At 37.3% G+C, this 15,927-nt stretch overlaps 1 long non-coding RNA gene across 4 annotated transcripts in view; it reads left to right on the top strand.

Moving 5' to 3' along the window:
• The window catches only part of LOC116071374, a 35,450-nt gene extending 20,106 nt beyond the window's left edge, over positions 1–15,344 (top strand). The window contains exons 2-5 of one of the 4 annotated variants that reach the window (XR_004110857.1): positions 11,740–12,010; positions 12,104–12,215; positions 14,325–14,428; positions 14,752–15,344. This is a non-coding gene — a long non-coding RNA (uncharacterized LOC116071374). Of the gene's footprint in view, positions 1–11,739; positions 12,011–12,103; positions 12,463–14,324; positions 14,429–14,751 lie in introns of all 4 variants that reach the window. The other 3 variants (XR_004110856.1, XR_004110855.1, XR_004110858.1) reach the window with 3 other exon arrangements.
• The last annotated feature ends 583 nt before the right edge of the window (positions 15,345–15,927 follow it).

The following is a 15,927-nucleotide window of genomic DNA, read 5'->3' as shown; positions in this document are numbered from 1 at the left end:
GCAGGGCTGTGATGCCAATAAGCTCACAACAATTGTGATAGCATACACTAGACCTGTGCAAGACGAGGTGAGATTAAATCCCAGAGTGCAGGAGGGGAAGTGGTCATGCATTGCCTACTCTAGCTAAAGAGCTACTACAAATGATGGCTGCTGGGAGAGACAGAGACCATTTCTTCCTTCAAGATTTCAATCTCCTCCCCACAAAACTAGCCATGCTCCCATGAATGTCCCTGCACCCAAGCATATGCTAGGTGTCCTAAGTGAACTCTGTTGTTTTAAAAGAAAACAACTGGAAAAACACACCAAAAGCCATGAAATTGATAGGAAAGAACAATGAAGAGATCAGTGAAAATTAGTGGATACACTTGATCAAAACACATCATATGTGCAACAAGAACAACAAAATGTCTCCTTCAAGTCACAAAAAGTAAAGTTGAAGTTGAAAATAGCTACTTTAATCAAAATGGCAGTCAAACTATCTTCCAAATTCTTTGACCCAACTTTTTCTCATTATTAGCTATATTAATTTAGTTAACTTTCTTTATCTACAAAATAAGGAAAATGAAATGATTTCACTCTCCTTTTTAGTTCTTTTTAACATTATTTTCATTCTTCTTATATAATACATCCTAACCAAATTCTCCTCTCTCTACTCCTCCAGCCCCTCTTCCACTTCTCCTAAATCCACTTCTCCTCTTCCATTTCCCTTCAGAAAAGGGCAGGTACCCACGAATACCTCCTGAATGTTTAATAACAAGATACATGAAGACTAAACACAAAGCCTCATATCAAGGCTGAGCAAGGCAACCCTTTAGGAGGAAAGGTGGCATCTAGTAGATATGGTGAGATGCTACTAAATAAAATGTTGTAAGAAATAATTAGAAGTATTGTTTATATTTTTGCTTTTTAAAAATGTGATTGATTGCTTGCCTTACATATTGGATGTATTCTTTGACAATGGGAAGTACTACACAGTCCAAAGAGGTGGTTTAATTGGCATCCTCATTGACCAGGATGAAATACTTGTTATGGGAGATGCTCTCTGAGACAGTATAGAATGAGAATGAGAATGAGAAGCAAGAACAGTCAATTTTTTTTTTTGCCTATTGCTATCTAACTATACTAAATATGTCTATAATTACAAAAAAATTATTTTATTCTGGTAAGTTGCACCTTCATTTTTATTTTTATTTCTTTCTTAGAAATTTTAAATATATTCTCTGATTTCTTCAGTCATTCATTGCTCTTGATCAGTCCTCCTCATGCTTCCTAATGCTGTAACTCTTTAATAAAGACAGTTCCTCATACTGTGGTAAACTCAATCATAAAATTGTTTCATTAACACTTCATAACTGTAATCTCATCACTTTTATGAATTATAATGTAAATATCTGACAAGCAAGATATCTGATATGTAACCCCAAAGGATATGTGCTCCAAAGGGGTCATGACCCACAGTTTGAGAACCACTCCTCTAGAGTGTACAGTTCAATCTCCCAAGAATTGTGGAATTTCTCTTGATAGAGATTTCAACTTTCCTTCCATCTCAATCAGGAAAGATGCTAGGGATGATTCTGATACTCCTGTATTTGTTAAGATTTGTTTTGCAGTCTAGAATATGATATATAAGCTTCCATTCACTGCTGGCTGAGAAAAACATACATCATATATATAGGGGATGATCTATGCTGTAGTATTACTAAATTTCTTTAAACCTAGTAAAATTGTTTTGCTTGTTTGTTTTGTATATTTTTAGTTTGGATGGCCTATCTAAAGATGATAGTGAGACACTGAAGTTACCAACCCTTATTCAGTCAGGAACTATCTCACCTTTTAAACCCAACTGTGGTTGCATCATGCGATTTGGAACTAATACATTCAATGACAATGTATTTACAGTTGTATCTTCTTGATTAAGTAGTTTGTTTTAAGATAATAACATTTGTCTTCAATTTCAGCTAGTTTTGGAAGATGTTTATTTCATTTGATATTAGAATAGATATGCCAATATAGTGACTTCTGTGGCTTAATCAGATATCCCCAAGTGTTCATTTACATTTGAGTATCTTTGCAAGAGAGGTATATGTTTTTAAGTAACATACATTTATTATCCATTTAAGTGCATTTTATACACCACAACTTTTTACAATTGGAATGTTACTTGGTTTTGAATATATTTATCTTTGTCAATAATTTACTTTTTATTAACTTTACATCCCAATATCAGCATTTTGAACACATCAGTACAGTGGAGTGGCCAGCCAATCTGAGCCTGTAAAATGTGCTATATTTATTATAGATGTAGATGGCATATTCAAAGAGGTAGAGTTGTACAAACCTTTTGAAGTTCATAAGCTCGTGAGTCTGAGACCTCTGGTACTGAGCTTTCTGCTGTTTGACTTTGGTTTTACTTTGATTTGAGCATAACTATGTCTTTGTTCTTCCCTCAGAGTGAAAAAAAGCACAACTTGTTTTGATTTACAGGAGCCCTTGGTTGAAAGACTGAGGTTTTTTTTTTTTATCAAATTGAATTTTTTTCAATGTTTGAACGTTCTTAAAGACTTAGAAGTTTTAAAAGTTAGAATATTTTGTTTTGTGTTATTGAAATTAGGAGGGAGCCTTCATAATACACAAGAAAATAAAGGCTATTGTTTAATAAGTTTGCATTCCTGTGTCAAGTTGACTAGGGTTCGATTTTCTTGGAAGGTGTTTTTGTCAACGTGATATAAGCCTAGACATAAGGGGAAAGAGGAACCTCCTCACTTTAAAAAAATGTTTCCATCAGATAACCTTTAGGAAACCTATTTGACTTTCTGTGATTAATGATTGATGGAGAAGGGCTTACCCCCCTGTGGATGATGTCGGTCTTGGGAAGGTAATCGTGCATTGTAGAAGAGAGCAGGCAGAAAAGGCCACAAGGAGCAAGTCAGGAAGCAGAGTTATTCCATGGCTTCTGCTTCAGGCCCTGCATTCGCTTCTGACTTTGAGTTTTTGCCCTGACTTCCGTCAGTGCTGGAGTGTGACATGAGAGTTAGAAGATGAAATCCATCCTCCCTCCCACCAACACTGTTTTGCTTTGGGCCATGATGTTTTACTAGAGCAATAAGAATATAATTGAAATATTTGGTCACTTGAGAGTGTCCTGGTGCTCTTAGATATTGTGGTCATAATTACATTTTTTTTTTCTGGATGGATGGTTAAATGTGGCATTTCTTTGAGTTTTTTTAGATGTGGTAGTTTGAATGAGAAATCTTCCCCATATCCTGAGGAATTTGAGCATTTGGTCTCCAATTCATAACATTGTTTAGCAGAGTGTATAGAATCTTTGAGACATGAGCTTTGGTTGGGCTGGTGTACTATTGGATGTAGGCTATGAAAATATATAGCTTGACCCACTTGCAGCTTACCAATTCTGCTTCCTGTACATTTGTAGAAATGTGATCTCCCGGCTTCCTGCTCTGGCCATCTGCTACAGTACCTACCCGTTATTATGAACTTCCTGTCTGCAACCATAAGCCAAATTAAACTCTTTCTTCCATAACTTGCATTTGGTCGTGACATTTTATACCGCAACAACGAGTAATTAAGACAGTAGACTAAGTTATAATGTTGGGAAGGTTAGTTTTATTGACACAGTTTTATATAAGATATTCTAGGCTTACTGTGGATTTACTAAAATGCAAGATTTTAGTAGACAATTGGGAGGTAACAACACCACTATGGAAGTATGGGCCAGGTGAGAGGAAGTAGCTTACCAAGGGTGTATTATTGGGAGTTATATGTTCCCTGTGTCACTTCCTATTACTGCTCCAATGTGCTTCCTGCCCACTGTAATACTAGCTTTTCTACCAAAACTCCCCTGACACGGTGGATTAAAACTATGAGCAAAATAAATCTTCCCCTAAGTTGTTTCTGTTGGCCATTCAGTCACAGCAATAATAAACCCAAACAATACAACCTCGAACACAGGAGAAAAGAAAATGAAGTAGAATAAGACCAAAACAAAAAAAATCTATGAGATTATTAAATACATGAATATGTGGCATGGGCTTTATGATACTAAGAAACCCTGGCATTTAGAACCTTTGGGGTCAAGTTTTAAAATAGACAAAGAATTTGGTTGATATTTAGTGAAGCAGCCTGTAAAGGTTTTCTTGTAGACAAATAGTCCAAGAATGTTGAGTACAAAATTGAACTAACTGAGCTTTGATGCCAGTAACTTTCAGCCAATAGGTAGAGAAGAAAAGGAGACTATCTTTTGTAGCTTTTTGTTTATTTACCTTTAAGTTTTGGGCATGTATAAATTGTACCCGAAAGCATATTCCTCAGACTAAATTGAAGTTCAGTAGACATCTGTATTACAGATTTTTCCAAAAACAATTATACATAATATTTCAACAGCATTGTTCACAGACTCGAACAATTTCAGAGTAGGATACCTTGCAATCACCAGCCCTCACTGTCTGGCTCCTCATGAAGCATGAGAATCATTAAGAAGAATTGAAGAATCAATGAACTCTACCTACACAGCCAGCTAGATGCAGCCCACTAGGGACTGTGTGCCTGCCACCAGTCTAAGCCAATAGTTAGTATCCTCACAGAGACTCCTACTTACAAGGGAATTCACCCCCCATTATTTAATTTATATTCCCTGTCAAATGATCGCAAGCATCTGATGGAGCATTCTGACATTTGGAGAAACTCGATGTAGTGCTTTCCTGTGACTGAGAACTGTAAGCAGTAGCATTGCTGTATTTATGCAAATAGAGACTATTTCCTCTAAGGCATTCCTTAAATTAACAGTCACCATATCCAAGTTGATTTATTGCTTGAGGTTTAGTTGTGTGTGTGTGTGTGTGTGTGTGTGTGTGTGTGTGTATGTGTGTGTTTGTGTGTTTAACTGTTTTTAATTCAAACCATTTTTGTCCTCATGGAACTTGCTTACTGAATATTTGTATGAATGACGATCTCAATTAGCTACTTCTCTGCAGCTATCTTTTCTCCTTTGAGGCAAGTGTCTTTTAAATTCAAAAATCAAAACTACTTCTTTGGTTGCTGTTAATTTTCTTATCCTTTTATATGTGAATGAATTAGTTGTGCTTAACAATTCAAGAGCAGTTTTATCTTGGATATTAGCTACTCAATAGATCATTCACTAGTAAAGATATTTTTATCAATTCCTATGTATGTTCTAATTAATTTGATAAGATTCCTGCTTGACTTAGCTTACCTGTACATGCCAACTCTGTATTGTTTTTATTTTTCTTATTTATTGAGTAATTCTCTTTTGTGGTTCTCTACACCACTATTTTGCTCTTTCTTTATCAGTATTTTAGGGAACTCTAACCTACCTTTTAGTGTTCTCATTTATTAAAATATTATCTGAGTAGCTATATGCTCAACTGGCTTTCATTTAGCTCTGACATATCTCTATTTACACTCATTTCTGTTTTTAAAACTGAAGATTTATTTATGTGTCCAATTGCTTTATTGATGATTTTATAAGCATCTTATGTCCAGACTCTGCTAAGAACATACATTACCCAAGTGTGAGTGTCTCTTTTAAATGGTGCTAATAAATTTAAATATAGACACAGAAATTAAAACTGCATCTCTATTTTTTTTTGGTACACCTAAAAATCAACTCAAACTATAGTGAAGACGTTAAATATTTAAAAGTAGGAAACCAGCATGAGCAAACCTGGGAAGATGCTTCAACACTATTGCAGTACTACTCAAAATAGCCAGAAAATAGATTCTCTCTCTCTCCCTGCCTCTTCCTCTCTTCCTCTCTTCTTTTCATATTACTGAGCCCCAAAACACTGAAGTTTTGTCAGCTGTAATAGGAATGTATTATTCCTATGTGAAGTGGTGTGAGTAAGGAAAAGAATAAAAACAACCCATCCCCTCATTTACATGTGAAAAAGAAGTTGACCCTGTAGAAATTTGGACTAGAGAACTGAAAACCAAAGCCAAAAGTGATGTAGGAGGTGAAGGGCAGAAAATGACCTTCATCAACAGACACTTATTAAGAATTAGATAGAAGAAATGGGTTCTTTTATTCTATCACATGCAATTATAGAAAACTGTGTACTATGTCTTTCAAAAGACAAAGGATTTGGGAGCTGGGGATTTGGCACGCTTGGTGACATGTTCACTGTGGAAGCCTGAGGAGCCATCTGAGTTCACTCCTCAGCTATCACATATAAATGCCAAGTGCAGCAGCACTGGCCTGTATCCTCTGTGCTAAGTATGCAGAGGCAAATTACAGGCCCTCACGGGCCAGCCAGTCTAACCAAGCTGGGAGTTACAGAGTCAGTAGAAAGCTTGCATCAATAAAATGAAATAATAAAATAAAATAAAATGGAGAGCAACTGAAGAAGACATACAACATCACCCTCTGGCCTACACACATCCATGCAAACACACACAGACACAAAAGAAAGGATGTCAAATGTTCTCACCAAAAAGACATCATAAATATTTAAAGAAATTTTCTGCTTGATTTAAGCCAGATTCAATATTTACATGCATTGAAATACCATAAATGTATACAATTATACAATGATTTTAAAGGACTTTAAGTTGTTCTATGAACTACATGTATTACTTTCTCAAGAAATAAGGTTTTTTTTTTTTTACCCAACCCTTTGTAGCCTATCACTTTCCTTGAACTCACCCTTTCCTCAGGCCCCAGAGGGACCACAAAATCTCCCATCAATAAGAGGAGCTTCAGTGATGGACGAGGGAAAGAGTTCTAGGCAGTGCCAGGGAAGTTTCCATTTGTTTCTTGTTCCCTGTGAGTGATGAGTGGAATACATTTTGGAGAGTATTTTATTTATTTATTTATTTATTTATTTATTCATTCATTCATTCATTCATTCATTTATTATTTACATCCCAAATGCTGCTTCCCTTCTCAGTGCCTCCCTCACGAAGTCCCCCCTTCACTCCTCTTCTCCTCTGAGAGGGGTGACTCCCCCTGGTACTCCACCAACCTGGCATATCAAGTCTCTGCCAGATTAGGCACATCTTCTTCCACTGAGGCCAGACAGGGCATCAATGAAGGCTCATCTGCTTATATGGTACGTATGTGGGCTGGAGGGCTTGTTCTAGCTCATATATGTCCCTTGGTTGGTATCTCAGATTCTGAGAGTACCCAGAAGTCTAGGTCTCTTGATTCTGTTGCTCTTTCTGTGGTCTTTCTATTTACTTCTGGACATTCAGTCCTTCCTTTAAGTCTTCCATAAGTGTCCCTGACCTTTGAATGTTTGCCTGTGGGCATCTGTTTCTGTTTCAGTCTGCTGCTAGGTGGAAGTTCTGAAAGGGCTGTTATGGTAGGCTCCTTTTTTGCAAGCATACCAGAGTATCATTAGTAATGTCAGGGATTGGTGCTTGTCCATGAGAAGGGTTTCAAATTAGGTTGGATAGTATATATTAGTCTCGGTTCCATTACTGAATTTCCTTTAGACAGGAAAAATTTGGGGTTGAAAGTTTTGAGGGTGAATTGGTGTCCCTATCCTTCCACTGGGAATCCTGTCTGGCTATAGGAAGTGGCCTCTTCAGGTTCCATTTTCCCACTGTTAGGCATTTTGACTAGGGTCATCCGCATTGACTCCTGGGAGCCTTCCCTATCCAAGATCTCTGGGACTTCCTAGAGATTCTCCCACATCCCCATCCCAGTGAGCTGCAGATATCCATTCATTCTCCTGGCCCTCTGGGACTCTCTCGTCTCTTCCCATGTTCTTGACTTACCATCACCAACCCAGCTCCCTCCATCCCTCTGCCTCCTATAACTATTTGGTGTCCCCTTCTAGGTGTGATTCAAGTATTCTTGCTTTGGCCTTCCTTCTTGTTTAACTTCTTTGAGTCTATGAGGAGTATCATGGGTATTCAGTACTTCATGGCTAACATCCACTTTATCAGTGAGTACAATCCATACCTGTCCTTTTGGGTCTAGGTTATCTCACTCAGGTTGATATTTTCTAGTTCCATCCATTTGCCTGCAAAATTCATGATGTCCTTGTTTTTAATAGCTGTATAGTATTCCATTGTGTAAATGAATCACATTTTTTTTGTATCCATTCTTCAGTTGACAACATTTAGGTTGTTTCAGTTTCTGGCTATTACAGATAAAGCTTCTAGGAACATAGTGGATCACGTGTCCTTGGGGTACTGCAGAGCATCTTTTGGGTATCTGAGAAACTGTCAGATTGATTTCCAAAGTGGTTGTACAAGTTTGTTGCCCTTCCAGCAATAAAGGAGTATTCCTCTTTCTCCACATCCTAGCCAACATGTGTTGTCCCTTGAGATTTTTATCTTAGCCATTCTGATTGATGTAAGGTAGAATCTCAGGGTTGTTTTGATTTTCATTTCCCTGATGACCTAGGATGTTGAGCATTTCTTTAAGTGCTTCCTGACCATTTGAGATTCCTCTGTTGAGAATTCCTTGTTTAGTTCTGTGCCCCATTTTTTAACTGTGTTATTTGGTTTGTTGGAGAATAGCAACTTGCTAGTGAAAATCCATTCTTACTTGATTGATCAGATGATAACCTGGGTCTTGATGTTAGCTAGATACAAAAAGGACTATGTGTGTCTTTACCTTATGTGGAAACATTACAAGGTTTCTATAATTCTCATTATTAGAATTTGTTTGACAATGTTTTTAGTAGCACTCAAATAGAAAAATGATATTCAAAATGTATTTAAAATATTTTTCTTTAAAAATAGTAACATAAAATCATATTACTAGATAGTAAAAATAAATATAGTTAGAATTTTTACAATCTCAAAGTATGAGTGAAAAGAACTCCAATTTTCAATTGTGCTGCTTTTAATACATTAACTAAAGTGTTCCTGATCCTTTTTCAATTGTACATGAGTTAGTGCTTGCTATATTACCAAAGTTTGGCTTAGGGGTAAGTATGTATCTTAAATAGTATAACATAAGGGAAGTTTGACTTGCCAACAGTGTTTCTATAAACAACCTAAGAACTAGGGATTCTCAAAAGGTACTTCATGTTACATTTTGAGTTCACGGTTATAGAAATAACTCAGTAAATCAATACATTCCTGTTCTTAAAGGCTGCTCTGTGAACATCTAAACCTGGGACATTGAAGTGGTACTCTGCACTCTGGCTATATATGTATATATATATATATATATATATATATATATATATATATATATATATATATATATATATATATTGCTTACAAAACACTCAAACAGTTATATTCATAACTCACTAGACAAAAGTAGAAGATGGAAAAGATACTCCATACAAATAAGAAATGAGGGGATAATTGTGTTTCCATCACATAATACAGAGCATAAGGCCAGCCCAACCATTGACAAAGAAGGTAACTCTATAATAAAAAGCAGTGATTGATTCAGAATATAGAATAATTCTAAGCATAATCATCACTCGGTAACCATCAGAAATTGGTTCAGGGATACTAAATGTACTATATGCTCAAATCCTTTTTATACAATGATGTAAAGTTTGTGTATAACCTATATGCACCCATTTTATGCTTATGATCATGTGTCAAACCAACCAAATAGAGTGTATTAAGTGAATAGATTTATGTTGCATAGGAATGATAGACACAGTACATTCATTTCAGTACAGATAAAATTTGCTTTTTGAATATTTTCAACTTTTGGTTGGAATGTACTAATGAAGAATACATACATATGCAGGACCAACAATATACACAGAAAGACACAGACACAGGCACAGATGCACATGTGCGCGCACACACACACACACACACACAGACACACAGACATGCATGCAACCATTGAAAAGTACATAAATATTTAAATCAGACATTGCGTATTTTCATTCATATGTGGATGCTCTCTTTAAATCACTAAGTATGAGTGTTTAAATTGGTGTATTCATAGAAGGCATGAAACTAATAAGGAGGATCATGGATGTCTTTTAAGAAAGGAGAGATAGGTCACAGATGGTATGAAAGGAGGAGCACTTTCTGTAGGGGCAGTAATGCCTTCAGGCTGCTGGAGGGGTGTTTAGTTCTCTTAAGGCAGAGCTAGCTAATGGCAACTCAGGAAGCAGAGATATGTCATAAATCTACTGGAAGTCACAGTGCAGATATAGCAGCGCATGTGATATAATGACTAGAAACAGCATCTTCATCCTCCTAATGATTCCATCAAAGATTCAGGCCCTGAAGATGCCACAATACCTCTCGTCCACAATGCTGGGCTACTTCATTCCACTCTTGAGTACATTTCTTTATGCTTCTTCCTGTAATTTGGTGCCAAGCAATCATCTCTGTCTGACACATTCAGAAAAGACAAAAATATATTCAAATGCCAGGAAGTAAAAATGATGAGAAAATGAGAAGAGGTGGTAACCAACTTACCAAGACTAAATATTCCCCAAGTTTCCAGTTTTCCTCCACAAGAGAGGCCATAGATTCAACTACTCATTGTACTTGTAATATGGCAGTGCAGTGCGGTTCTCATCCTTAGACTTTTTCCATAAAGGTTGCTGCACTCTGTCCAGTCTGCCTTCAATTTAGACAAACACATGTGTGTGTGCACATGCATACACACACACACACACACACACACACACACACACATCATAAGTATTTAAGGCAGATAGAAACCCATAAGAAATGATTACTGGAGGAGGATCACTGACAGGGACATATGGAGTGATGTCATAAAGATAGAAATGTGGAAGTCGGCACAACATGGGAAGACATTAAAATTGTACTTTCACATCTTCACACCCAATAGAGAGCATCTATTATAAAGGAGATACAGACAAGCAGGGACTGGTTGAGCTTGTTAATGTGAGCCAGTTTCGGTCACTGACCATTCACAAAAATATGAAACAGGGAGCTTTGAACTTAGAAGTAGAAGTTAGGCATGGATTCTATAGTATATGCTCCTGTTCATCCAAACTATCTAGTTCCAGGTGCTGCCAGCCTCAGTGGGAGCAGACTATAACTTAGCCTTTAGTCATTTATCATGCCCTGAAAGACTATATCCAGTGGCTTGGTGACAAGTTGACAACAGTATGTTCCTTCCATCTTGGAAGAGTTAGTGATTTTATTTGACAGGAAGAGACATTTATTTTTGAAGTGGATTTGCATTTCCTGGCCACATGTCTCAGCCAACACCACTTTCTGAGTGACATATGCAAATTATATATGTATAAATTATATATATATATGTATAACATATATTATATAAGTTTATCACTACTATAGATCAAGGGAACTCTTTGCAGCAACATGGCCATAGAACTCACAATTGGATCTGCATTAGATCTTGCAGATCATGTTGACTTGGAAGGGTAATACAACATACCATGGAAAGACAGTTGAGGCATAAGCTCAGGTATGTTTCCTGTGAGAACTACCATGATCATCAGTCAATGACCATCATTGTCTTTGTCCTACCAGGAAATAGAAGACATCTATGAGAAACACAAAAGCAAAACAGGTCTGCATCAATATTCCAAGTGACCTATATACAATATTCTTCTTGCTTCTGTACCCAAAAAATTGTGAGCTTAGGACCCTGGTTCCTAAAAACACACTGCTATATGTACACCACCAGTCTCATTGAACTTTAAGTAGCGGTGACTAACTGATCATTGAATTACTTATTATAGGAAACCAATAGCAAATAAAAGAGTCCCAATTTTGGCAGAGTTAATGGACCATTTTGTTCTTTGATCTTCTTTCTTGCAGTGTGCCACTGAAGAGAGACATCTCTTATGCAATCTACCATTGGAACATTGCTGACCGATTGCATTAGTAAATGAGTATGTATAGCAGCTGAGAAAGTTGTAGCCCACTGTTTCACACCACTACATGACATTCACAAGCGTAGAGGTCATAACTGAAGGAAGTGGTAATCCAGAGTAAGCTGTTGAAAGAAAGCCTGAAAACTACCTTCACCCTTGGGAGCAACTACAGATGAGGGCTACAGATTCCCCCATGAGACCCAGAGGAATACCAGGTACTGCCTTTGGTAATATACACAGACGCAAATTTGGGATGTCCAAGTATGAACTTCGGAAGAACTAATTGTGTCCATGAATTCTCTTTCCAGGCTAAATCACCCGTTTTACTCCATCCACCCCTATACTCCCTGAAGCACTGACAGATGTTGATCTATGATGTGCAGGCACATAGACGACCCTCTTTATAGAGCATGAGCCACGGTGACTAACATATTCAAGGAAAAACAAGATATCTGGTGATCCAGTCAGGATGCAATCATAGCACAGACAGATTTTGTCTCTTCTTATGCTTCGGATGACACGCTTGTTGTGAGCCATGAGGAAATGTGTCTTTGCAATAACAGAGAGTGTTCCGTGTGGGTGCTCTACTCGTGAAGAATCAGGAGGGAGATCACTGCAATTTGTATGAGGTTTTTATTGCTGGGGTCGTCCTGCATTCAGAACAAAGGTGACCACCAGGAACAAAAGCACACACATTTTTTATACCTTCCCAGTATATAGGTTTACAGCATGAGTTGGTTATCTCTCATTGATGGAGCCCATTGTCTTTTGTTTCCATTGACCTCTGTGCCCCAGGTGAGGAGGGGATACTGATTGCACATAGGAGGGGTGGGGGAGAGATCCACCCTCCCGGGGACATTTACTGGAACTGGGCATTTCTTGGGGATGAGTGTTTGCTCTGTAAACCTTTCTGAAGCTCTGTCTTTAGGCTAAATGGACATTCTTCCTCCTTGGTATTTTTATGAGGTGTCCCTATTTGCTCAATTCTTACAAGAGTTAGACCTCAAGATTTTGCGTGACTACATTAAACACTATGCCAATCATGTGATATGACCTACAGGAAAAATAGGGGTATTGAAAAGAAAGTTACGTCCCTACATTCAGTCATTTCTGGGTGCTTACAAAAACTTGTGAAACAAACTAGTTGTTTTTAAAGTCTATGACTACTATTTGTTAAGATTTACAAACTTGATTTAAAAAATATAACTCTGTGGACAAAACAAATATAAAGAGACACATTAGATCTTATGTATGACTCTAAAGCCATATTTATTGGAACATATTTGAGTATCAATTGTAACAGTGCTCAAAACAAATGGCTATCTTTCTGTATCCTAGGCTATATATGTTTGTGACTTTCAGTAAATGACCTGTAGAGAACGGAATTTACCTCTAGGTGGAGACATGTCTTGGTCTCCTCCCTTAAGGTTTTATCTGTGGAGCAGGTCAGAGACCTGGCTAGGGGGCAGCATTTAGAAAGTAGGGTTCATTCCAGCCTGTGTCAAGTTGGAACATAAAACCAGCCAATACATTGACCCTTTCCTAAACTGTGTATTTTAAATGTTCTCAGAATTTAGTAATTTTTGACCATACTCAGTAACATTGGCATTCATGTAGAAGACTCAGTTGGGAGTTTCAGTTGGGGAAGTGCCTCCATGAGATTCAGCTGTGGGAAATTTTCTCAATTAGTGATCAAGGGGGTAGGGCCCCTTGTGGGTGGTGCCATCCCTGGACTGGAAGTCTTGGGTTCTATAAGAGAGCAGGCTGAGTAAGCCAGGAGACGCAAGCCAGTAAGAAACATCTCTCCATGTCCTCTGTGTCAGCTCCTGCTTCCTGACATGCTTGAGTTCCAGTCCTGACTTCCTCTGGTGATCAATAGCAATGTGGAGGTGTAAGCTGAATAAACCCTTTCCTCTCCAAAAAAAAAAAAAGAAAAGAAAGAAAGAAAGAAAGCAGGGTTCACATTAAGACAATTTACTTTTCCTCCCAGGATTTCTCCTTTAGTGCAGTCCCGGTGAGCCCAGATAGCAGAAGGGTCAACTGGGTCTGTGTGCCTTTATAAGGTCTTACTCATAAGGTGCAACTATTTTTCTTTTTTTTTTTCCCTCAGATGTTGGCCAGAGCCTAAGGGTGCTTTTAAATTCCCTGACTAATGTTTCTGCCTTTCTTGCTTTTTATTTGAAAGCTCATCCCAGAGTGTGGCTGCTTGCCTGCAGCCATGTGGCTGACCTCCATGCCTTCTTATCCAAGCAATGTGGGGTTTTTTTGTTTTGTTTTGTTTTGTTTTTGTTTTGTTTCTTCTCCATTTTCTCCAGCCCTTCAAGGCAATTTTGAGATTCACAATTTACCTGGCTGGGGCTTTTCTTTTAAACTCAAATTGTCCTGAAACTTCTGTTTGTGTTTCTTTTTTCCTTTGATTAATGAACTTTAGAACCCCCAAAGAGGGGACATCAATTTGCTAAGTATCATTGGAGGGCTCTTCTTGGATTTCTGGTAATACTTCTTTTATGCTTTTTCTTTAACTGGCAGAGAAAACAAACGAGTTCCTACACTTTAAGTGACGTCAAACCTAAACTATACTACCCGTTCCTTTGAGCATTGCTATGAAGAACATATGAATCAATAGACATAAGGTATTTTAGAATTACTTGGCAGAATAAAAGTACTCGAATCACTATTATTTTAATGTCCTTTATATATCAGAGACAGTAGATGACTATTCATGAATAACGATATATATATATATTTATTATTCTAATAGAGCACTGGTTCTTAGCCTTTCTAATGCTGTGACCCTTTAATACAGTTCATCATGTTATAGTAATGTCCAACCATAAAATTATTTAGTTGCTACTTCATAATTGTAAGTTTCTAGTTATGAATCATAATGTAAATATCTGATATGCAGAATATGTGATATGTGATCCCTGTGAAAATGTCATTTGATCCCCTAAAGGGGTCGTGAGCCACAGGTTGAGAACATCAAGAGAGGCTGGATGTGATGGATCCTGTTGTGGAGCTACTGTCCTCATGTCTATGAGGAAAGTCAAGACCAGAGAAAAGAGTAGCCAGTTCTAGGAGTATTCCTGTGTCTTCAGCATCTGTCTTTTTTCAGATTTACTCTGAACTCACCAGTATGACCATGTATGTCATGGTCTCATCGTCTGAAGTTAAGAGATAAGAACTGAACCTAGACAACTCTACGCTTGATGAACTTGGAACAGAAGTCTTTATTCTGAAATCCATTCTCAGAACATTTGTCAAGACAAAGCTTCTTCTTTCCACCAGCCCTGTGGACCATCTCTGAGTTTGTTGACGAAATTCCTGTTTCAACTAGCAGACAACTCATATGTAGCTCTTTTAAGGAAAAGACCTAAATGTGTGTGTGTGTGTGTGTGTGTGTATGTGTGTGTGTGTGTGTGTGTGTGTGTTCTGGGTATGTGTTCAAACAACTTTGTACTTTTATCAATTTAAAAACAATGTTTCATGCAAGCACAGCAATATATGTGTGTAGGTTTCATATTAAAAGTTTACCATATTGCGTTCAGTCATCCTCAAAGTCTCCTCCTTTGTTAAGTGCCATTTATTTTATTTTATTTTATTTTATTTTATTTTATTTTATATGTATGAATGTTTTGCCTGCATTATGAATGTGCATCAAATATGTGTCTGGTGCTCACAGAGGTCACAGGAAGACGTTGGATTCTTTGCAACTGGAGTTATAGATGGTTGCAAACCACTATGGGGTGCTGGGATCAGAACCTAGGTCCTCTGTAGGAGTAACAAGTTGGAATTACTCCCTTTAAAAGGGGCTTTAACTTCCTCTGCAAATTTATTTCTTGCCATATTGTATTTATTTAAAATGATGTAACTATCACTTCATATTGGAGGTGGTCCTTAATGCTGCATAATACTAAGAGTGAGGCTCTGAGTTTCTAATATATTCAGTTTTTACATTTTAAAATTGCCATATTAAAGTTTTTGATATTATATTTTCAAAGTCTGCTTTAGTGATTCTCATTTTATTTGAAATACAAAATCAAAAATCTTCAATAAGTCTTTATAATGAGTCTTTTATGGAGCTTCTACATTATGGTGTTCAAATGTAAATTTATTCTTTTTTTTTTTTTTT

The sequence above is a fragment of the Mastomys coucha genome, unplaced genomic scaffold, assembly GCF_008632895.1.
Source record: "Mastomys coucha isolate ucsf_1 unplaced genomic scaffold, UCSF_Mcou_1 pScaffold22, whole genome shotgun sequence".
Classification (NCBI taxonomy): domain Eukaryota; kingdom Metazoa; phylum Chordata; class Mammalia; order Rodentia; family Muridae; genus Mastomys; species Mastomys coucha.
This window is presented reverse-complemented; position numbering and strand designations above follow the sequence as displayed.